Here is a 25,559-nt window from a genome sequence, read left to right as displayed (position 1 = left end):
TCCCATGTGGTTTTATAGGACGCCGTGGGTTGTATGATGCCCCTAATTGGCAAAAATGGCCAATTCCCCGTCACAGGGCAGGCAGAGGCATCCAGGCGGTGCTCCCCACTGGTTCAACGTGGGGACCGCAGCAGCTCCCTGTGCAGCCACGACACTGCCACGCCAGCAGGCTTGCCTCCTGTAGAACGGCAGGTTTGCAGGGATACAGAAAGATTAGCCAAAGATGAGCGACCTCCCATCTCTTTACTGTCCCTCTAGCGACTCCTTGTTTCTATCCTGGCCCTTCTGGTCCCTTATCCATTCAGTATCTCCCACCTCCCTCTCAAGCCAGGCACCCACATGCATTCTCCCCGCACACATTTTTGCACACAGGACAGTTTTCTTGCTCTTATTCTTCTCTTTTATTTATAATGCTTGCATCGATAGAGGAATCACATGAGGAAAAGCTTACTAAGGGGAACAGAGCGAATAGCAGGCCAGGAGACAGACCTCTATGTGCTCTCTCCTCTGTGTGTGCCGCCAGCTGCCAAAGAAAGCACCATGACGTTTATCTTGCTTTGTCTCCCGACAAATCCTTTGTGCCACCCGCTCTGCTGTCTCCGTGACCAAGAGCGATGGGCCTCGTGCTTCGCAGTACAGCTGAGAAGTGCATAGGAGTCAGGAAGAACGCATGGAGGGTTAACTACCAGTGGGATAGGTTCTTCTTTCTATTATGCCGGTGCAAATCCAACCGTGTGACCTTGTACAGGAGAATTCAGGCCATTATTTTTCCTGTGAGCCAGAGCTGTTGTTAAGATTTTAAGTAGGCGTTTGTATTTTGCACTTAGTTGTCTACCTCGAGCCATTAGGAAGAAAGAAAATATCACCTTGCAGTAAACGGGGACATGAAATCCCACAGAATGAGTTGCCCAGCACTTCTTAACCATGAAAACACTTACTCTCTTAGAAAGCCTTTGCTATGCAACCAATTGTCCTTTCTTGACTGAGGGCATTCGTTGCTCTCATTGTACTGTGTGTTTCCACTAAGCTGGTAGAGCATTTTTTATGCCTTGTAAATTAAGAGACTAGAAGTGCTGGTCAGCGCTGATCAGAATAAGAATAAAATTTTGTGACAAACTTTGGTCAAGAACTTAGTCTTTATGTCCGAGCTTTGCTCAGTGAAGGCTGCTCTGTTCAGATTTCTCCTTTCTTTTCAGACTCACTCCAAAACTCTTGCCATATAGGCAGCTGATAAATTAGGCTAATACATTACCTTAAATACAAAGAAGAACAAACTCAGCTGCTGAGAACTGTACTTATGGAACCATCAATAATGTAGGACAAGACTGTTTCTGAGCCTGCCCCTACTCTTCCTAATTTCTTTGCATGCATGCTGCGCAAGGATGCTCAGAGGGACCAGCTTTTGTATCTGGCTGGACTACAAAGACATAATCATTCTGGGTCACTGTGTGCTAAACCAGTGTAGGGATGAAAAATCTTCTGGTGCCTGTCCTTCCACTCAAACAACATTCAGGCGCAACTTAGCCCTGTGCAGACCCCTTCCTGACCCCACGGCATATCATTCAAATCATCTTGACTAATCGCTTTTCAGCCTGACACTAACTAGATACACTATCTGACGGTCAAAGATGCTGCAGAAGAATTGTTTTAGTTCTTGAAACACTCCAACCTAACGAAAAGCACCAGTGACCTCCGTACCTACCAACTTAATCCTGAGTCACCATGTGTGTTTCAATAGGACTCCTGGCCACTTGTGTGATGAAACAACACAAAGAAGAGAGATGAGTCAAGTATGACGCTCGCATTGCAGGCAGGACTGGGAGACAGGAAAAAAGTGGAGGTGGAAGTGGTTTGTTGGGAAGATGAGGCAGTCAATTTTGCTGTGACTCCAGCACACCAATCAATCAGTAGTAAGAAACAGAGACACCAAGGTGAAGGAAAGAAAGGAGGTAGGAAAAGTTTCTACCGTTTCCAAGCATGGAAGTGGTAGAAGAAGAAGTAAGAAAAAATCCCGATGGTTTGGAAGGAGTAGGAGGGCCAAGGCAAAGGCTACAAAAAAATAAACCCTCCAATTTCCACAAGTGTTAAGCTTGGAATTAAATTAGCTTCTCAGATACTCAGGTAACTCTTATGACAGAGATTCCTATTTTGAGACATAAATGAATCAGTAGATTGTAGGGAAGCCAGCATAAGATGATGTTCCACACAGAAAGCCTGCAAATTGGTATAATAAGCAAAGCAATGAATAAGCAGGAAGGAATAGTGCTTTATTTGAGCAATAGTTTGCTCATACCTAGATGAGTTTTGAAAATCTTGACATACAATCGGTGATAGCCATCTCCCAACCTCTGAATGCTTCTCTACGGGTATGATTGTACAAACCAGCATATCTACTATTTGTCTGCATGTCATGGTTCTGAGGAACAGGAGACTGCCAGGGGCAGAGGAACGGACTGAAAAACAGATGATGTTGCAGGATGACATTCCACAGCTCAGAAAAGCTCACTACTGACCAAAAGAGAATGAAAATCGGGCAGCCAGCTGAGATGATTTTAGGGATTAAAGGATTCCTTCCTTAAATGTGAATACTCATACAACCCCAACTCATGCTTGTATTAAATAAACATTTTCCCCTTATAAATTCAACTGAAGAAAAGTTAGGTGGCTGAGCGTTTCTTCTGAGAGAGACATCAGAGGCCCTTTCCTAGAAGAGCAGACACAGTTCGAGCTCCGTTGCTCTGCTTCTCCAACACGTATGATATCTAAACCAAGCAATCATGTTCCTTCTCCCTCTTGCAGCAATCTTCTATACACAGTATTTGGGATCCTTCCAGTAGAATTAAGCAGTTTGGCCTATTGCCACATCCAATTATGTGACACAGAACTATACCCTTTCTGTTCCCTCTGTTTGTGGCCTGGTTGTTTTAGGAATATAAAACCTATCACATGATTACATAATATTACAGTAGTATTTTCCTACAGGAGCAAGTAAGGAATACAGAAACAGGCTGTAATTTTCATTAGCTGTTACGTCTGCTGTTGCTATATCAATGGTTTCTCTTTCCCAGGCCATTGCATCCTGCTGCAAGAAAAATACAATTCTACCCTGGAGACCACAACATCAGTTTCTATGGGAATCTGTGTGATGTCAGAAATCTGCTCTGATTACTCCCTGCTAGGATTTCAAAGGCACAGCCCCTCACGAGCACAAGTCACATATGAGCAAATCCTGGTTTGAGTGCTTTGCTCATGCAGACTCCAGGAATCCACAAAGGTGTTTACCAAAAAAGCTAGCTCACCTACTTGCTCAGTATCTCGGAAGAATCTTTCCGTGCTTGACCTCCATCTTCCCTGCCCATTGTCTCCTTTCAGCTCACCATTGATTTTAATCTAATTTTTCAGCAATGCTCTGACTCACTTATTTCCCTTTTTTTTATTGTTGCTGCTCTTAACTTCCATATTCATTCCACAGTGTGACACCAAATACAAAAGGTATTGCGTTAAATAATTCAACACTAATAACAGTCAAGCTGTACAGGGCTTCAAGTCTGACAAGCTATGCACATGGAGCACTATGACATCAGTTAAGTGCAGAACTCTCATCATCTTCTACAGCCACACGCTTTTTATCATTTCAGCTGAAAGAATCCATGCTCAGAGTTACCAGTCCTAGGTTGCAAAGCTGTCCCACCTACTCAAGTCATTGCAATAGTTAATCTATTCAGGATACCCCCCCTCCCACTCTGCATAAATGATAAGCCTAGAATTTGGTAAGATTCAAATAAAAATAAGCCATTTGAGTAGAGCATGCAAACCTCTCCCTTTACATCAGAAAAATCAAAAAAAGTGTAAGTCTCTCATGCTTCAAGATATGTGCTACTTACAGCTTGACTGGAAATAGGAAGAAACTTCCACAAAACCAAGCAAGTTCACAATGGTCCATCAAGAAATTTCTCTGACATTCCCAGTACCGACCGGCGTGGGAGGTAACTTAGATGTCTACCTTGGTGGGCCGTTGGTAGATCTAAGATGTCAGTGTCACACTTTTCTTCCCTCTCCTTGACTTTCTTCCTCCTGAACTAAGTAGCACAGGACTTTAAGAGAAACTATGTGATGCCGTGGTGGACATTGCAAATGAAAAAATTGACATATTGAAAATACAAAGCTATGCTCATGGCATGCTTCAGCTACTTCTTGTAAGATATAGAGACCCTAAAATTACCTTAAATTTTTGGTAGTTCTTCAGGCATATAATAGTGCTATAATTGTGTTTGCTATGATCAAAGAACAAATGAGTGATTGTTATTCATTTCCTTAATGACTACTCTGCAAGTGACTAGTTAACCGATGAACATATAGATATTAACTAATGAATTTGAAAAGACTGACGTAAAATAATCTAAAACTTCCCTAATGGTGTCAGAGTGCAAATTCCATGGTCATTTATTTATCATCCATAGTAAATTATTTTGTCCACTTGATGAGAATTTTTTTTAAGTTCCAGTATGCAATACCCGCTTTAAAAACATCCAGCAATGTGAAAGAATCGTATTATTAACTATTGTCAAATAATATCTGGAAACATAACTGCAATCAAAGCTATTGCTTTGGTTTAGGAAAAATAATATTAAGTAGCCCACACTGGCAAGTTAGTAGGAATCTCACCAACGAATGGATGCCCTGTTTGCATGTATAATTTCAAACTATATGGAAATAGGATGTATTCTCCCTGGAAAGATGAAGATTCTTCCCTTCTGCTAAAGAAAATGCTGTTTCATGCTCATTTCTACTATTTTTTAAGGCTGACTGTGGAACAGCTAGCTATACCTGACTCTGTAGCATGGCACAGCAAAATTTCCAGTAACAACTTATTTATGCAGTCCAGCGTGGGTTTTTTGACCAGCAACGTTAGCAAGATGGAGTGCTTAACAGAGATGATTCAGTAGTGCTTGCTCCCTTCCAATCCATAGGAGAAAACTGTAATCGTTATTTGTAGCAGTTCACAGTAATATGGACACTGCTTTCATTTAAAACGACGCTATTTATACATATTCCTATCTAGAATTGCTGGGATTCAAGCATGTGACTCCCATTAACATTAATAGGAGTTATATATTTAAAATCTCTGCACACTGTGATGAGAATATACCCCATGGAATCCAATTAATTCGAAGAACATTACATACATTTGGGAACATTCGTGTTGTACACTTTCACTGGCATATGGATTTGTCCTCAATAAAGCTTGCTAGTATCGGGTAACAAAGGCACTAACAATCTTCTGTACATCTAAATAAAGGAGGGCTAGACTATATGTTTTCCCAGCTCAGTGTAGGCAGCTACAAAGAAGCTTTTGAGTGTAAACAAATAAAGAATTGAGAAAATAAGGAAGAAGATGGTATTTTAAGAATGTGAATATCTGGAGAATGCTGGGGAATGAACACAGAGGAGGCTGTTCGTTTATAGGTTAGATGCATTTTCAACAGGAACCAAGCAAATACAAAAAAAGAAAAGAAAAAAATAGGGGGGAGGATAAAAAGAATATTCAGACTGTGGCTGTTTCCCACACGCAGAAGATAATGTGAATGGAAGTGATTTTGTTTTAGGGGTCACAGCAGAGGCTGATATTGCAACCTTTCCAGATCCTGTAAATATCATTTGATTACAATAACTGGCCCCGTTGTTCTTGTGATCCTAAGGAGGCTATTTTACATGACGAAGACAACAACAGCAAAGTAGCGAACAGTAAGTTTTAGTGCTTCAGAGGCAAAGCACCAGAGACACACTGCTGCTGGAAAGTGTAACAGAACATTAAAGCACATGATAAGCAAGCAGGAATCAGCAAAAAGTTAATAGGAAACCACGATGACAACATGCCTGTGCAGTTTGGTACAATATTTCTCTCTTCTCTTTTTTTTTCTCTTCTAACAGGATGAGGAATTTAATAGTACACAGGAAAGCAATATCTTAGTAAAGAAAGAGAGGAACAACCAGAGATAAGAAAATAATGGTGCTTGCCACTAAACAAGCTATTCAATTTTAAGAACGTTTGTTTGTAAATGTTTGACAAGACCTCATTTACCCAGACCTTGATGATCCCGAGACCTTCTTCAGAAAGGTTTCCTTTCTCTAAATGAAGAAAAAATGTGACCAGAATTGCCAGAAATGAATCATTATTTTCAAAGCCTCAATTCGAAGCGTGTTTTAAAGGCCTGATACTCACAGGAAGGTATCTGAGTTGTTCCAAGAGAGCAAGAGACTTGCAGCCATCTCAAACCAGAGAGCTGCCTGCAACCAGGCACAGGCCCATCTGACGTGTGCAAAACCACCTGAGCAGCACCCCGCAGGGTGCTATATTTATTCTACGGATTAGTTCAGAGTGTTTTGTTCTTATAAATGCTGCAGTGCTTTGTGACATGCATTTCCCTTTGCAATGTATTGCATAACCAAAATATAGTCTGATAATGAGGAGGTAAGAGCACCTGATGCCCTGCAATACCGTGTTTGGGGGAATGCGAGAAAACAGTTAGGTGACAGGAAGAGATAGTGCAGTAGCCAAGCCGAGACTGAACAGTTCTCTGAATGCTTTCAAATACAAAAGAAATCAGCAAGGTAAAGAACTGCATGGGAAGACTTCTTAAAAAGTGTTTTAACATCCTACTGCTGATTTGGAAATCTTTTTTTTTTTTTTTTAATGTTCTGGTGATCTAAAGCTCCCATTGCTACGTCTGATGGCTGGGAAAGTTTCAGATGGCTGGGGAAGTTTCAGAACTTGCGTACGTGCAAACCCGCACAGGTCCTGCTTCGATGGAGGGCTTATTATGGCCCACTGTGGACCAAAAAGAAGAAAAATACCTTTTCATGCCTCTTTTGAAGGTGAGATATAGTTCTGAGAAAGAGCTATTACTAAGAAGAGGGCAAACTGCAGCAAAGGGTTCACGCCGAGTTCAGTTTGTTCCATGCCCCTGCAATGGAAACTACCCGAACGCTTTCCTCTCCGTTCTACGGCACAAGCTGGCATGCGCAACAGCTAGGAGAGGACACCAGCAATTTGCTCTTTCCTGCCCTTTCACACTAAGCCACAGCAAGAGGAGATGCTCCCACCACATTTCCTCAGGTGCGAGGCAGCGGGGCCCCCGGCCCGCGGCTGGAGGGCTGGGGCTGAGTCCCTGACTGAGAAGGATCACCTCTGCCCCACCAGCAGCCCTTGGGACTGCTCCTGGGACGCAACCCCAGCCCTGGAAACGTCCCTGAACAGTGTGGACACGGCCTCAGCGGGCCTTCGCCTGAGCATCACTTCGGGCAGGAAAAGCACAATACCACAGCAAGTCTGCAGCAAGAAGCGGCGTGGCAATTCATACAGCATTTCCTTGTCACCTGTGCAGCATAAGCGAACCCAAACCCCTTCTTCTACAATAAATAACAGCTTGTCTGAAGCGCAGAGGTCTTATTTCAGATTGCTGCCAACTCTGAGCATCCTTCATGTTTGCTCCTTAATGATGCAGCTTTTTATTCCTGGCAGAGCGATGACAGCAAAGGGTTAAAACCAGCCAAGAACATTTATAATTCCTCTTTTTGCTTGGTATTAAATACTCATTTTATAAAAAGCAAATAGATCTTTCTTTACAAAAAGGAGAAAGATGGAAAGAATAGGACCTACGCTGTTCTTGCAGACCATAATTTAAACCTTATCCTGAAAAGTAATGTTAAAAAGATAAACATGCTGTTTGTGATATGTGAATGTTTAATGATGATGTTATTGAACAGGGAGATTAGATCCATATCAGATGTGGTTTTGAAGAAGATACCTGGACTATGGAAAGATTTTCAAAGGCATTTTTCTTGCTAAGAAATAGCCAGCTCCTTGAATACTTTTCCTTTCTAAGTATCTTAAAAACACATCAAGTTTTTCATACTCCAGTTCAGATTTTAGAACTGTTTTTATCTATTTTAAAGATCTCTGTGTTGGAAAAAAGAACTTTAATTAATGAAGGTTTTAGGCTTTGCTTGTATACCCCGCCCCCCCAAGTTTATCTATCTATGTATGCATAGGCAGAGACATATTTCAACTTTAAGATGTGGTTAAAACTTAAAGGACTGATTGCAAAATATTGGCAAGGGCCATTTTATTTAACAAAATATCCAGTGGTTTGCCTAACATCTAATTCCAGAATGACCTCACTGACGTTATCATTTTCCAAAAGGCTAATGGAGAGAGGTTTTTTAGGGTAAAAAAGAAGAGCTAAGCCTCAGAATGTGGATGATCCAATGCTTGTGCAGAAGAAAGTCACTCCAGGCAACACATAACCTTACCTGACCTACGAATACTTACTAAAACCTTAAAGTTTTAAAAGTTTTAAAAACCTTAAAGTCATTTACAATTATCTGATCAAAACCCAAACCAACAGCCCCAAATCTACCTTTGGAATTCACTGGATATCAAAGGAGAAGAAAATAATGTACAAACTGTTCATACCCAGCCCATTAGAGTTCAAAGACATGTACCTTCTCTGTACATTGTACATCCATACGTGTGCCTAAAGGACTTCAAAAAAAAATCAGATGACACCCTCAGTATATATTTTCTTTTGAAGAGGAAAATCAAATTCATATGCTAAGGCTATATGCCAGTCCCTGACACAACAGGCCTGCAAGCAGGAGTCAGTGGAATCGTACATGTGTCAAAAACTAAGCACGCTTTATATGTTGTGCTCAGATGTGTTCAGAAGAGTTAACATCGTACAAGACCGAAGATGTATGGCAGAGATTCAGAAGAACTGTACCCCATGGAGAGGTTACTTCATAATTTTCTAATTCAAGTTTTTCCCTCCTCCAAGACTTTTGGTATTGAAAAAACATGCTATTGGTTTGGTGCAGTACAGAAAGATCTGTATCTTTCTTCCAAAATATGCTCTTGCCTATTCAAGCTAAGAGAGAATAAAAACAGAGAGAACAAAAACCCTGCTTTTTTAAGGATGGTAACTTTCTAATAAATCCAATGCAGAATGCAATAGACAGCACTTAAGAGCACACTGACATAGTATTATCTACAGAATTACGGACAACCTTAGGACTCTGCCAGGTTGAAGCTTAATACCAGAAATAGAATAAATTGATTCAAGAAGTCATCTCGAACACCACTGTTCAGCCTGAGTGCAGTTCAGTCTCTAATGATTAAACGTTACTTCTTTATAAGCTTTATTCTGGCCAAAACTCTCTTGCATTAATATTTTCACAAACTAGGTCCCAAAATAAACACTTTATATATGATGCAAATACCAAAGTCACTTCAGTTCACTTATTGTGGTCATGACCACTTTGGCAAGATTACGAGGAGGGAGGAGAAATTCAATAAATCAGATATTTTCATGATTTAGTGTTTTCAAAGGTCAGAAACCAGCACATAGTATCTCCCTACTCTGAATTACACATCAGTTAATAGAAAGAGCAAAATTTTCCAAGAATCCAGCCAGAACCTGGCATCTGACAGAAGAACTTCATCAATATGTCCTATCCTTTGGGCTCCTCCTTCCTGCCATTACATCCTGAAGAAATACAGTGCAGTAATGGACACAAGGACTAGTTCTTAAATTAAGAAATAGATGGCAGGGGAAGGATGAATGGGGAGAGCCTCTCTTTTCCTTTAGTGGTGTTGTGCTTTTGTTAGCTATTCTTGTAGAATCGGCACTAGGAGAACATAAACTGAGGAAATTTGGCTACAGAGGGGGAAGCAGAGCATTGGGCTTCCGATCAGGTCTGAGCATCTGCAAAATTGAAGTATACTTGGGATTTTTGTTTTAGGCAGCATTTCAAAAAGGCAGACGCAGCTACAAAATTCACAGCCAAATTACAAGAATGGAAAGCAAGTCTCCAGAGTACTGGGGATATACCTTCTACCACAGCTTTTATGTTAGGGGCCCAAAGGATCATTAGCAGCATCCCTTCCACTAGAGCTCCCACTTCAGTACTTCTTCTGTGTTGTCAATAGCCATGATGCAGTTCTGCTAGAGGCTGTTTAAGTATGCTTAAAGCCCTGGTGTTGAAGTTGGAGTACTAATCATACACATCTTTGCACTTAGTTCTGATGATAAGCTGAGACAAAAGCAAAATTTTTTCTCTTTTAAATCTGATTTTCCTTTTAAGTGGTAGAAATCCACTATGGTCTGCCCCAGGCATATCAAACAGCTACCAAATATCTTGTTAGATTTATGATAATTTTCTCCTAAGACACTAATTCTACTCTGAGTTTCATATTCACCTGGACCACTTGCTCCTCTTTGCACCACGTCAGCTTTTTTCTTATCTGTGCTGACAAAAGTAGCCTTTTACTGATGCATGCAATATTCATTACATGAGGCATACTTTTGATATGTTTTTTTAAAAAAGGCCAAAGCGCTGGGTTCTGTTCTGTGATTTGCTGCTTCATTTCCTTAGTCTAGGGGAACCAAGCACGTCCTCATCAATACGTCTCTCTGCTTCCCTTTCATTAATTCACCAATAACTTCTGATCTGAACCAACCAGTGCGTAGCTCACACAGCAACAAACCTGAGATGAGTGAGCTATGCATATTACTGTCCATCCCCCTTGGCAGGAACTGCCCATGGTGAGAAAGGGCCAATTCCACAACACTGTCACCGGTGATGCTCTGGTGAACCTGTTGCATTGCTGTGCAGGCTGATCCAGTTAGGCTAAAGCACGCCTGCATAGATGAAAAAATGCAGGCTTCTGCTTTCCAAAGCCAACAGCAACTATGAGGCACTTAGTAAGGAAACCCGACATGTGTAATTGATACGGAAGGAGCAAGCCAACAACCAGGAACTGGCAGGGGTGCCCCAGCACGTGCCCCTCTTGCATATATCATAGCATTAAAAGCATCAAACACTCCTGGTAGAAAAACAAACAAACAAGACCGGCATAAGACCAAGATATATAAAATGCCCAAAGCAACATTAAATCATCTGAAGATATTCCCATTAAACAGAATTATTGTCTCCATTAAGAATCAATCAAAGCTATTTAGAATCATTGGCTATTCAGCTAGTTCCCTGGGAGACCTCCCGATTAAGCACATTTTCCATGTAGGTTTCTTGTGATTAAAGGCCCTATCTTGCAAATCCTTGCTTGTAGCTACAGTCCTAGCTCAAGTGAGCAGTCCTGTTGGATGGAGAGTGCCGACTTACTCATCTCACGTATGTTTACCTAGCTCTGCTGATTTCAGCTTTGATTTGCGTGACATGAGGAGACTGAGCCAGAGGACCTACTCCATCCCAGCAGTTTGCAGGAGAAGAACTATGGTCTTGCCTACAGTGCGCCACAAACAGGTGCACATTAAGAACTGCCCAGGCTCCGAATCAGCAGAGCATAAGTCAGCTCTGGTCTGGAAGGCAAACAGCCATGTGAGTATACTGCTGTGAACATGCTGATAAATCCACCTGAGAGAGACAATTTTCTACTGCTGACGCCTTCATCCCTTAAGGTGTCTAAGTGGCTTCCTCACTAAAGCCAGCTCATGCCTCAGTAGCTTGGAGCTAGAATGCGACTGTACAGAAATGGTCCATAAGGTAAGTGCATCTTATATTGAAGGCATGTAGTTGATTTCTTTATATTAAAATGTGTATTCTACTGGTCTCTAATTGACTGGCCTGCTGACTGTCTGAAATTGCCTGGAGACAAAGAAATGAAAAGGGACAAATTACTTTAAGGGTAATTACATTAATAAAATGTAATGGAGTTTTGCCTGCCATCTAGAAATACTGCAAGCGTCAGACAGAAGAGCAAGCAAGAATCTCAAATTCCACAACTCAAACCAGAAATTGAGGACCTGCTCTCTTTTAAACCAAACTCGTATTTGACATCATTTCCATAATTTATAATCCTGGTAAGTAACCTTGACATCCTTAAGTTCCCATCTTCCAAATTTCCTAGTATATTCTTTCCATAGATCTTCTGCACCACCCTTTCTGTGGTCCAAACAGGATTTCTGAAGACGCAGTTCTGCTGACTTCGGCAGCTTGATAAAGTACAGTGAATTCTCTCTACTTTCTCCAAGGACACACCGGTTTACGCTTGCCTGTGGCGTGTCTGTGTGCATATGTGTGTTTTAACATAGTTGCATTGTCCCCCACTTTGTCCCAATGAAAAAAAACAGATTATCAAAGAAAATAAGAAAGCAACCAATAGCCTGAAGAGAGGATAAGGAGCAAAGATACCAAGCCCAGATGAGTCCACAAAACGGTTCACTCTCTCCTCCCTGTTGCAGGAATCCAAATACAGCATTAGTATGTATAAACCATTAACCTTTTCTGGTTAGCTATGTGATGAAGTGGATCTTGTCTTCCTTCATTTTTGTTTCATAATGCTATAAAGATAGGAAATTATAGTGTCCCAACCAAACGTTCTCAGATAGATTTCTGTTGGCATTTTTGGGGAGAGTAGCAGAGGGAGGGAGACTGGGGGACTGAATGCAGGACTGAAATGCATGAGTCTGAAACTCTTTATAGTTGAAACGAGCTCACATTGGGAGCAATTGGATGTGTAGGAGTTACGTCTGCTACTTAGACAAAGGCCTCCAGCAGAGCAATGGGGTGGACAGTAACATGGCGGGCAGGAACAACTTCAGGCATCTCAGCCAACTCACCTGCAAACGTGAGTCAGGACCCTGAGTTTACCTAACACTGCACTGTCTGCTTAACGCAATTTCACTGGATTTTAAGTTAGAGGGGGTCCATCTGAAAGGAGAGGGGAAGGTTAAAAGGGTAGGGGAAGGTTAAAAGTTGATGTTTGTCAGCATCGCCCAGTGTCCATGCATGTCAAGTTCTGTAGACCTGTTACTCTCTCTGTGGTTAGACACCTTGTTTTGAGATCCAAGCAGATTACCACTAAAAGCTTTTCCTTCCGTTCATTACTTCCTACTTCAGTGTTACTCATATTGATTTTCTTATTCTAAGTCCTCAGATCTAAAAGTAGAGGGCTGAACTCATAGGACTGCTCTCCTACCCTTTTCATATACAGGACTAACAGTACTATAGATCAATCACTGTGAAAGTTATTACTCCTTGCTTCTTTTTTGACTCACAAGTCCAAAAATTTTAACTTTCAGACGTCTGGTTGGGGGCATATTCTGTGATTTAAACGTAACATGTCAATAGCAGAGATATGGCACATGGGATAGGGGACGAGACAACAGACTGGGCGACTACATCTCATCTCTTCGATGCTGAAGTCAATAAACAAAAAATCAGAGGAAGTGGAGTTGCACTGGTGTAACACTGGGGCAAATAAGAGGAAAATCAGGTACTATAAAAAAGGAAACAATATGAGAAGTCTAATAACAAAAGCATGTCATGTTTAGTACAGGTAATACATGTACGCATAGTAGATCTTATTGATAACTATAAATATTTTCTTCTTCTCCCTTCTGCTCAAAAAAAATTTGGAATAGCTCTACCTCCCTTTCTCAATAACTCACATTAAGGTCACTCAGAGGAGCAGCAGAATATAAATGTCTTTTATAAAAAGTCAAACTATCTTTGGGGTATAAATGTGATACAAATGCCATCCAAAATATGCTTGAAAGAGAGAACTGAAGTACTAGTGCATTAGATTTGGCAATTTATTTACAGAGTGGAAGTTACTGAAATCCACTTCTCCCTAAACTATCTGTTCCCAGGCTTTAAACATTCAATAATTTCTCGGCCAGAGAATGTGCTTTTTCCCTTCCCTCTGTTTTCTCTGCGGTTTGCCTTATCATGCACTAAATATATTATTGCAACACATAAGTTACTTTGGTCCACAGCTCTGAAACCTTCACACAAGAATCGCACAGATAAATCACTGATCTGAATAAACTGATTGTCTGTTCTGGATTCTGCTTTGGAGGATTAGAAAAAAGTACAAAAGATAAGCTCAGAAAACAAACCTAAGTCTGTTCCTTCTCAGAAGGCCAAGGGTTTTCACCCTCAGTCTATACATTTTGGATTTTTCTCCAAGTCTTCTATTCGAATGGCAAAAACGGCAGCTCTTTCAAGCTGCGAGACAATCATCCCAAGCTCAGAATATATTTGTAAGATTACAAGTTTGGTTTTCATTTAAAGTTTAGATTGACTCTGTGTATCTTTCCACAAACCAATATTTAAGAAGCTGCTTTTGTGACCTATTGAAGCAAGATACCTGCACTGCTTTGCACTTTTGTTTTCAGTAGAGTCATATTTAGCCTGGTACAGTTGATGTATAGGACAGAACATCCTGGAACAGATAAACCATGAATAATTCCAGATCTTCAACTACCAAAAGCACCTTCTTTTGACATCCTCATTCTGAACACCATCCTTTTTTAAATTAGTCAACGGATGCCAGATTGAGGTTATGACTTAATTAATTTTATGCCTGTGACATGCTCACTATATAATTATACCAAGCTGTGCACTATCAGATAATTATTTTTGGCCCTTAAAAGAGGTATTCAATTCATTTAAAATTATTTTAGCTCCTTCAGAAAGAAAGACAGTATTTCACTTAGAAAAGCCATCAAACTAAGTGATAAAGCCACTCTATTCTGGTAATAAAAGACCATGGCACTGAAGTGGTTACAAACCATTTTGTTCAACCAGACTATTTACAAGTAGCAACAGGGTATCTGTTTCCTGTCATCTCCATCATATATCTTGAGGCAGAGAGATTGGAGCCCAATTACAGCCTGATATTTAATCAATACACACCTTATTCCTAGAGCAGGAAGTAAAGGAGTAGGCCCTTGGGAGCCAGAGTTCAAATTACTCTACTGTCGATTCTAGATAGCAGCTAATGATAGGATATATTTCGGAAAAGGGGGGGAGGTGGGAAGGGCAGCACAGTTTAATGGGATTGTTAATACAAAGAACATATATGTATATTAATTTTGACATCTACTTTTGAATTCCAAAAGCACCCTCTGTGAATTAGAACAAAAGTGATCCAATTTGCTATTCTCTCCTGTAACTGTTTGGACTTAACTTTTTAAAATAAAGGATTCAGATGCCAAACCTAGTCCAAAACCTCTAAATGAGATTTGTAAACTTCATTTGGTTAGATTTTTTTCCCCTTTGCCTTTTTAGAGTTGCTTTTTCATGAAGAATGACTTATTTTCATATGGATACAGATTTTATATAGCTCCAGGGACTTTTGGCCAAACCAGTTAACAATTCTCTCTCCCAGCTGACTAGTTAAACTTACTCTGTTTTATACGTGAACTCCTTAAGCCAAATTCTGCACTTAACTGAAGGCAGTCATCTGTTGATTCTTGGTCAGTCACTAGCTATTTGAGAAGATCTTAAACAGATAAATCTTGGGGCCTTGTGTCCCTAAGTGTCTACGTCTGGTTTTGTAAATTAGCCAGAAAAATAACCTCTCCTACTTGCTAATTTGGTCGTATTCCTATTAATGGTTCAAAAAGCATCCTTATATACAGCAGTCTTTATGAAACTGGGTTTTTCTGTCTTCCAGAAATTCCTCTAACTCAGTAACGTAAAATATGAAGAGCAAATAGTCTGAATAATCAAAGAAAGTCACATGCTACACCTAGTATCCAAGAAAGAGAATGAAACACAAGGGCATAATAAATCTTGTTAGTATTTAGTTTTCAAAATGGTCTGGAAGGCTGCCTGCTGACATGGATTCCTTCTAGGTTTAATACAGGTTTGATTGGCCAGGAAATCATTGTCTTCTTCAAGTGAGCCAGACCACAGAACTACAACATTCACAGTAAACAAGGGCAGGCAACTAAAATTTTATCTATGGTTTTCTGGTTTGAAGCACTGTAGTAGGCCCTAAGACACCTAGGTTCAGGTCCCCGTGTGCTAATCAACTCCGCACGTTCCAGGTAGGTAAAGCGTCACTAGGACCAGACTGACAAAAGACCTTTAGGTCTCCAAAGAGTAAAAACAAACCCTCATTTATTGGCACTATCAAAAGCATTTAAATTGGTACTCATCTCCCACTGCATTCCAGCAGGAGTTAAGCCACAGACTTCCTCTGCATATCCCACTACTTATCCAATTGCATCTTCAGGTTCCTAAATAACATTCTAAATACCTAAATCTGGTCCTGGATCACGATACACTTCAGTTCCTCATCTGTCATAACTGAGTGAGTAATACTTCCTCTCTCCTGTCTTAACTATTTGCCCATCTTACTAATATAAATTCTTCCAGCCAGTGACCGCTGCAATATATTCGTACAATACTTAGTACAACTTCAGCTTGGGATTTCTTAGTCTGACTCAATACCACTATTGCTAATACAGAGTTTCACACAAATGGGCCCCCAAGATTGAGTGAAACCTCTAAGTACTGCTGTATTACAAATAAATAGTTATATGATATACATAAATCTTGTATTTTTAATGCTGAAGTCCCATGAGACAGAAAAAAAGATTTTAAACGAGACAAGAACTTTCTAATTATACTGCATGTTGATGATCTTGGAAGAGGTACAAAAACCATTAAAGACTTTTACTTTTTTTTTCTGCCTCTTAAATAGGAAAAATCTTTTCATCAAACATAGATTGAAGCCAGCGATAATGTAACTCTGGCTTACTAAATAATAACAGTGCAGGGCTTTCTAAATAGCCTACTTCAAATAATGACTTATATTATCCTAAATTCAAAAGCAAACAACTGGGGAGAAGGAAATCGCTAAATGAAGAGCAATATTAAATTCCAGAGGGTGAATGTCTTCTGCTAAAGGTGTGGTCTTAATGGAATTTGACCTATATCCATAATTCTGCTGTCAGTTAGCATAGGCTCTCACAGCACAGAGATGGTAGATGAGGAGGGTGTGAGCAAAGCAGGGAGCTGCCTCGAGGAGCAAGACCTGGGGAGAACAGCATGGCCCTGGCCCCATTGCCTCTTCCCCCAGCCCGGCTGGCTGCTGCTGCTGCTGCCGCCGCAGTTTTGGGCAAGGTGAAGGTGTGCTGTGTGACGGCTACTGCCCAGCATGGGCTTGGCTCTCCCAGCAGGAAAGCCAGTTCCTCCAACACCTTTGCAGCAGCAACCCTGTGGGCACAGTCAACCCTCTCCAGTCCCGTCATGTCTCCAGGTGTTCAGGGCACAGAAACAAGAAGGAGATGGTGGCTACCAACTAGGTTCTTGGGAGAAAACATGAGATTGGGTTAGTGAGCTGCCTTTATCCCAGCTGAACTGTTGGATGAACTTCCAAAAATATCCTTGAATTGGCATTCTGCGTACAGCTGTGTTTATGAAAGGCAATATCATGTATGTAAATAAATTCAGAGGCTGCTTGAGTTATTTTAAAACAATCAGTAGAACACTAATCATTTTATAGGCACAATCTCATCCCAAGAAAGTGAAAACTTGGTGTGTATATACATGTACCAGAAGTTAAACATACTGTAACTTTTATCTCCATAGATACATTTAACAATATGTAGACTTATCCTATAGCTTCATGAAAAGCTCCTTTAATTTTCTGCATACTTACTCTGCTTGCTGATGTAAGCTTTAAATATAGCAACCTAAAAAATCACTTAGCCAGAGCTCTGGGAGCCTCATCCTAGGAGGAGCAGGTATTAGATATACCTTAGCAGTGCGTAGTGTGAAGACCAGCTCCTCCTACCATCCCGCTTTCTGAAACCTAACAAGGGGGAACAAGCCCAAGTAAGGCCTCAGCAGGGACCAGCCTCTCGCGAGCACCCGGGCACCTCGGGCCAGGCAGGGGAACCAGGCAGGTTCACAGGACTGCCTAAGTGCTGCTCTCCCAGGACAGGGTGGAGACCTTGGACCTCAGTGATGGCCAGCCAGCTGCTGGGCCTCAGCCAGAAAACACATGTCTCACTGAGCTCCCTCTGTTTAAATCCACTAATTATCTCCCAGCGTAAACAATGTTAGAACAGTGTGGTTGCCTGCTCATTGGAAGATAATCCAGTGCAACCACAGTTTGTCCTAACTTCATCGCTGAACTGATACAAGGAGGGTTACACAAACACCTGAGCAAGATGGAGTGGCAACGAACACATTTCCCACCTTTGGTTTCTATCAGCCTATGGCAGCTTGGAATTGATACTTCATCTTAGTCGGAAAAAGTTAAATTGGGAAGGTCACCTGTGCTGGAGTCAATGGCAGTACTCCTGCTGACCTCAAGGGAGCCAGGACTTCCCCTCTTGATTGAGCCCGAACTATGAATCCATTTTCCTAACATATGCCACAAAAATAAATCTGTTACCTTATTCCCAGTGGTCCCATAGTAATCCCACGATATCCAGCTATCATCCAACTAACGTTTGAAAAATCAAAAGCCCTCAATTGATAGTAGATCTGGCTAGTCACAGTATATAGAAGGATATCTGTCTACTTCTTTATACCACAATATACAACAGCACAGTTCTGCAGATCAGGTGGTCGTTTTATTAAAACACTGTATATTGTTCCCATTTATCCATTTATGGTTGGAGAACAATCCAGGCCTGAGAGGGTATAATCTCTCACAGTCCGTTATGTCCGTGTTATCATTTTTTCTCCAGTGTTAGCCCACAGAGATGACACGTCTGGAAATCTGAAATTTTCCATTAATGTTAGCCCAGCTTTTATTTAAAATTTTTTTGAACGGAGTCCTGCACAGCAAAGTGAACTGATTACATGATGAACTGGTTACACTGCGAGAGCTACAGAGAGTAAGGCATGGTACCTCAGCAGTAAACGGAAAACGAGTTTAAACTTCCACGATGCAGAAACTCAAGCCCACCTTGAATTTCATGCATCAGCAATACACCGTCTCTTTAGACACAAAACAAAATCCGGTGGCTAACCAGTGTCACTGAGATAAACCTCATCCCGATCTCTAGGGTCCAAAGTACGAACTTAAAAAGAAGTTTTTTATAGCATAAAAGTTACCATATTGAAGACTACAAAACCACAGGTTTACAAAACATTCAGGGTTACTGCAAACTTCCTTCACAAATGCTAATGAATTCTTTTCTTTTCTTTTTTTTTGCTCCAATACTGTTGTTTCAAATGAAAACACATCACTGCTTTGTTGCTGAGCACTTTCTCCCACAGCGCCCTGCATAAAGACTTGCTTGTGCACCCTCTGGAATGTGCTTGTTCCAAGACGTCTAATGGTCATTTCTTTTACCTTACATCAGATGCCTGTCACATGCATTAATTAGGTCCATAAAAATACTCTTGAAAACCCTACCATTTAAATATGAGAGGGACAGAAAGACAGAGAAATGAGCACTGTAATTTCCAAGAATGACTAACATCTTGCTGAAGTGAATTCTATGGCTTGATGGCCTAATTGCCAAAATGGCTAAGGTGGGGCATACGGTAAGAACTTAGACTTCTTGGCAGTGAACACTGGCTTACTATCACGAAAATGGCAATTTTTTAATTGATGTTTCCAACTATGAGCTTGATTTAAATGAAAGGCTTACGCATGGAACAAACAGTAAGCTGCCATTTACTGAGTACACTTACGCATACGAAGGGGCGACAAGGTCCAGCTAAGGAGACCTGGGAATTAGAGACTAAGAAACACTCCGTATTACTACAGCAGTAAAGGAGCTGACTGACCAGATCAGATTTGAAGTTCAGCTACTTCAGTATCCTATCCTGTCTCCAGCAGCATCAGCTCCAGATGCCCCAGAACAACGCCTAAGTTAAAGTCCATAAGGTGGGTTCATTCTAACTCCCTAAAGTAGCCGTTTCTTTAAATAAGACCCTTTCCAATACAGCAGCTCTAGTCTTGATTGTCCTCTCACAATAATATCAATGAGAAGTGAAATTACAGCAGTTATTACAGAAATCATTCACTGTGAGGGAGAGGAGGCATAGCAGAGAAGATGCCTTGAGCTTTAAAAAGTTCAAATCAGGCAACAACTGTTTTAAAAAAGGTTTGCTGCTGCAGTAGCGTTAACATGCCTACACACATGAATGGTAGTTTCACTTTCTTGCCCCGGCAAGGACAGCTTCTGGCTTCCTAAAGGCAGTTAGTCACTTCTTCCTTCCCACTCTTTTGACTCCAGCAGGATTTTCTGTTCTCACTCGGACATGTTCTTCTGCGTGGCTGCAAACTGCTCATGCTGATGGGTCTTGTAACTATTTCTGTGTTGCTGCTGTTCTGCTGCAAACACAAGGTTTGTGCAGCGATCTGAAGGGGGAAGCTGAGAAATCATCACTTCAGCGCTGCCGCCTTCCCCCCAGAGCCAGCCATGGGATAGCATGTGCAGAGCGGCAACACTGCCAGCGCTCAGGGCCACGCACTCGCTGCTGGCGTTCCTGCGGACTCAGGGAAGTAGCACCCAAGGAAAGGAAGGAAACTGTGTCACAACCTGTCATCCTTAGGGTATTAAGATATATCAAGGTGTATTAGGATATTAAGACATGTTCACAGCACAAGAAACAGGGAGTTGCAGGCTGAGAATGAAACTACGAGCACTGTCTATGTGACAGCATTGAGGTAACTTAGAGTGTAAATCATAGGACAGCATTCCAGAACCAAAGTTTTTTTTTTTTTAATTTTGCACTTTTGCATGTTCACATAGTATTTCAGACTTGGATTTAAACTGCTAGACTTATATAGCCCTGAAAAATGAGACTTTTAATTCAAATATCAATTGACCCTTAATTATTCCAGTATTAATGGCTTTCATTTCTGCTGGAGAAAATTCTGCTGTTTGTTTAGACTGACCAGAGATATATGCAAAATGTGCCTGGGAAAATATACAGACAATGAATTGTTTTCTGAAAAACTACACCAGGTTTATATTAGTACATCAACTGTATTTGTTTTTACATAATTCTGATACGAGGAGTTAAAACAAATGCATGTCTTTATGAAATGCATGCAGAATTATAATCAACATATCTCAAATAAAACATCTTTCGCTAGCTCTTCTGATGATCAGTATCTTTTAGATTTATAGCAACACTTATCTGAGGAGGTCAAAGTACTCTGTAACATAAAAAATTAAAACTCATAACAGCCCAGATGAATAGTAAGCATGATTATAATCTATTTCACAATTCTAAATATGGTTTTACAGTAGTCAGACACGGAGAGGTTATACACTTAGCCCCAAATAAACCCCTGCATCCTTGCTCTGTCTCCTCTCACCTTTTCCCTCTCCTCTGCTAATCTGCCAGAAGAGCTCCGGAGGCTTTAGCAGCAGCAGCAGCAGTTAAGGATGCCAGCTCCCCTCCCACCCCTTTCCCCAAAATCCTGATGCTGGAGCAGAGGCAGGAGAAAGGGCCCTACGGGCACGCCGCAGCCACCAGGGCTGGGGCTCCCTGACCCACGAGCGCCACACTCCCACCCTGTTCCCATAGGAAGGCTGACGCTGATGGAAGCTTTGTCTCTGATTTCGGAGAGGCCAAATCCTTTCTCTACATCTGCATGCCTTTCCTTGCACCTTGCTTTTCATCAGCTACCCCCATCCTTCCCAGCTGATCTAGGATCAAATACAGCTGGGAACCCAGGAATCAAACAGTGGGCAGTTGGAAGGGCTAAGAATGCAGATCTGACACAGCGACTGTGCAAATCCTATAAAGTCATTCCTAGGAACGTTTATTTTTGCAGACAGGTGTTTTTGTGGAAAGATAAAGCTGAACAGCACGTATTTGTGGCTTAGCGGGGACTGAAATTTTAGCCTCTTTCTTAATTTTCTTTCTATTACACACACACACACACACACACTTCCTTTTAAAAATTAAGTTTAACATTAAACATTAATTTTAAAGATTAAGTCAACTTGTGGATGTAGCAGATAATTTCTTAAAACTCTGCAGCAGCCTGAGCTGGAAGAAGCAGGACCATGCTCTAACTGCTCCAAGCGGCTGTAGTGCAGCAGGTTACCAACACTTCTCGAAAGTATAGGCAAAGACAACAGGAAATGATCTGAACTCATGGGTAGTTTCCATTTCCTTTAGCCACTGCAGTAGAAGAGGGCAAAAACACTTTCACAGCTGGCATGCGAGTGCAGATTAATCACGGCAAGAAGTGTCACTCACTATTTATGTTAACTCGGGAATCTTCTTCCCTTTTCAAATGTGGGACTTTATTTTGCTGAAAATAAAGGAATGTCTGAGGTGGTATGGCGGACTTAAAGAACTCATTTCAGGTTGTCCTTTTCATTAGAGATAGACCTGAAATATTACATCAGTACTAAGGTGTAGGTATTTCTTCAGTTCTCACCAAGCTATCATCCACTAGCATAGTCTACAGACAGCCGAGCCTGACATCAGCACGTACTTTGAGTTTTTATTTCAATAAACCATAAATTGTAATACTTGGATTAGCTTAGACGAGGTCGCTCAAGTAATTGACTTATAATGAGACTAAGGTAATTATATCTGTAGTAGAACTCAAAGGTAACTGTTAAGAATAAAGTGCACACTGTATTGAACGGGAGGTGGGCACAAACCCAAAAGCGATCATCCAGAGCCACCCTCATGCTTTGGAAAAATACAAGATATGGATCTGAATCTTTCCAATAGCCTCTCCCTCCTACTGCGTGCAGCCTCATTTTACCTGAGTAGCTCAGGTTTCACCAGTTATCCCATCGAAAACGGCTCTTTACATGAGGTTTGGTAGGTCCAAACTCCAGAGCCGAGGCCCCACTTCTGAAACTTCCAGCTCTCCCCACAGAGAATAATTCCTAAAATCCAGATCAGATTTCTGTAGCTTAGATGCTGCTTTAGGTGATGACTGCTTTCTCTGCTGTGTTTTATCTTTGATTCACTACTCTGTGTTAAACCTCAATTGACCTATTTGACAATAGCACATTTTATGATGCCAGTTCTGCTGAAGAGAAATCTGAGACACAATGAGACTAAGTGAGATGTCCAAGGCCGTACCTGACGTTTACAACAGAGCTGAGAGTAGGCTGGGTCTCAGATTCCTTTCTTCTCTCCCTACCAGCAGGACTGTATTTTCCCTTCTGTTTCATCTTCTCTCATGCTTAAGATACTCGTAGCTTACCGAGAGATTTAGAAAAAAGCACAGGTCTATTTACCCATTTAAGCAGAGAGTGCAGTGCTTCTGGAAGATGCATACCTTGGAGCTATCTGTGGCATGATACCTGAAAGGTTGGACGTCTTGCCTGATACTTAAATGGGATACCTAGCTGCCTGTCAGAGAACTGCTACGATCTCATTCAGAGAAAAGGTGGGAGAGGAAAGGACCTGGGAAAGGAAAAGGAAAGGAAGAAACAAACAGAAGATCTGAAAAGATTATATATACACACAGCCCTTCAGTATCACCAGAATCTGCAGCAATGTCAAGAAAAGCTTGTTCGCATTTGGCCCCAAAAGCTACTATCCTTTTAAAATGAGGGCTTTTCTGTTATCTCTGTTTAGATGACGACGACGTCTAGGCTCCATTCCTGAAACACCCTATCAGTATTGGACAGGATGCCACTCCTGGTGAGAGGTGCCTCTCCCCAAGGGCAGACGACTCCAGCACTCCAGGGTCCCCACCTCACTGACTATGAGTTTCTGAGGGCAGCTCAGCAGTTGAGTCTGCCCAGCAGTGACTGACTGTGAGCCTTCCCCATGAGATCAACAGAGGATGGACCAGGCCTGACTCAAGTCAAACCTGGAAGCTGCAGAGAAGTCCCTCAAATACCCAGGGCCACTGCAGTGCCCAGCTGAGAGGCTGAAGCTGGTATTAAAGAGCAGGAATAGAGAGGAAAGCATCTGCTGGAAAGCAGCTGCAATACTGATACTAACTCTTTCTGTGGTGATCCATAATAGCCCGACCGTATTGTACTTTGGCCAACAAAGCCCTCTTGATTTACCTAGGAACTAGACATCAGAGACGAGCAATAATACCTACCAAGGAAATATTATCAACTTGACTTCATTTTCAGATAGTTACCTCATACACTGGTATCAGGTTTTATTCTCCTTGTGGAACGTCTATTTTATATATTTTTAATAAAATCATTGCAAAATTACCCACAGGCTGGGGGAGAATAAATTAAGAGGCTACTTAATTGAGTTCTTTTAAAGATTCTTAGCATCAGCTGCGCCCAAGTGAAATGAGAAGGAATGTAAAATTTGCCACGTTACAAACCACCACATTATTTACTCTCCCAGCCTGCTTAGTGCAGTAGTAAATTCTTAATCATTTTAACTGAAAAAACAAACAGCAATGCATCAGTTTAGTAATAGAACCACTGTACCCAAAACAAGTGTCGGCTTCAAGAGGAGGAAAGATTATTCTTTCCTTGCTGCTTCTAGAGTCATGAATCTGCAAACTAAAGAGTGCTCCAACCCTTCTTGGTTTCAGTGGAAGTCAGGAACCTGAGAACTTCTGAGGATCCAGGCCTTGTTCTTACCCTTTCTTTTATACGTGTGTGTGTCGGGGGGGGAATCATTAATGTACCTGACCCTTACAAACACCACAGGAAATACAAGCACTTTTCCTTCAATTGTACTTTTAGAGAATCATTTTGAAAGATCCTTTTTCCCCTCAGAGAGACTGTCAGAAGCAAGAACATAAGATCTTTCCCAGTTTGATTTTCAGTTTAACACCAGCTAATTTCTATTTGTTCTTCCTCCACAATTTCACTAACGCCCCTTTTGCATACGTATATTTGTCCATTACAATCTACAGAACAATCACCCTAATTGATCTAGCGTTAACATCCGGCAGCCTAAGATCCAGGCTGTTTTTATCCATTGCTCAATCCCAGTTGCAACATTAATTCCCTAGAGTGCTTGCAGCCCTGTCGCCACTGCCACCCAGCCCTTTTACAAGGAGCACCTCGGAAATAAATGCCACTGTAAAGCATCCTTACGAGACGAGCAGCGGCTGGTGAAAAGCCCCCGCTGTAACAGTTTGTCTCGCCTTGTGTTGTATATAATGATAAATTTCATGCAGGTGTCACATTTTTTTTTTAGTGGGAGGCGAGGATTGATGGGGAGCAGCAGAACGATCCATCATCAGAGGCAGGTGGCACAGTATTGGAATTTCAGAAATCTGTTCCCAATCACATCCACTGCTGGATGACTCAGTAACGACCCTATTTGTGATGCCTTACTGAAAATCAATGTGCTGCATTCAAGGTCAATGTACTGTTAGAAAACTCTTTAAGCACTGATGGATGGATTGTGTTCATTCAGAATAAATGTGAGAAGCAACTGACAGCTGAGCATCCCAATATTTGTGCCAACTTTAAGAAAACAGCTTCCTTTTTTTGAGAGAGAAACACGATTCCCTTGGGGATTACACCACTCTATTTCCTTTGTTCTTTCTCTTTTGAGTATTTAGGTAATTGTTTAATGTATCTATCTTCATGCAATTAGGAGACTTCAAAGTTTGAAGTCAAATACTGATGAACAACAATCTTTATAGACTTCCCAATATGAATAATATTAATCATTATGAAAGACCATCAAAGTTTATAAGGATTAAATAAACAAAAGGGGGTAACATCTGAAGAAGAAACTAAACCCACGTACAGGTACAGAAAAAAACCCTTTCTACAAAGAGCCTAGTGAGGAACCACACACTCTAAAGATAAAATCCCAAGTCAAAACATGGTCTTGATTTTTCTGTTATT

Source organism: Struthio camelus, chromosome 10 (assembly GCF_040807025.1).
Source record: "Struthio camelus isolate bStrCam1 chromosome 10, bStrCam1.hap1, whole genome shotgun sequence".
In the NCBI taxonomy this organism is placed as follows: domain Eukaryota; kingdom Metazoa; phylum Chordata; class Aves; order Struthioniformes; family Struthionidae; genus Struthio; species Struthio camelus.
This window is presented reverse-complemented; position numbering follows the sequence as displayed.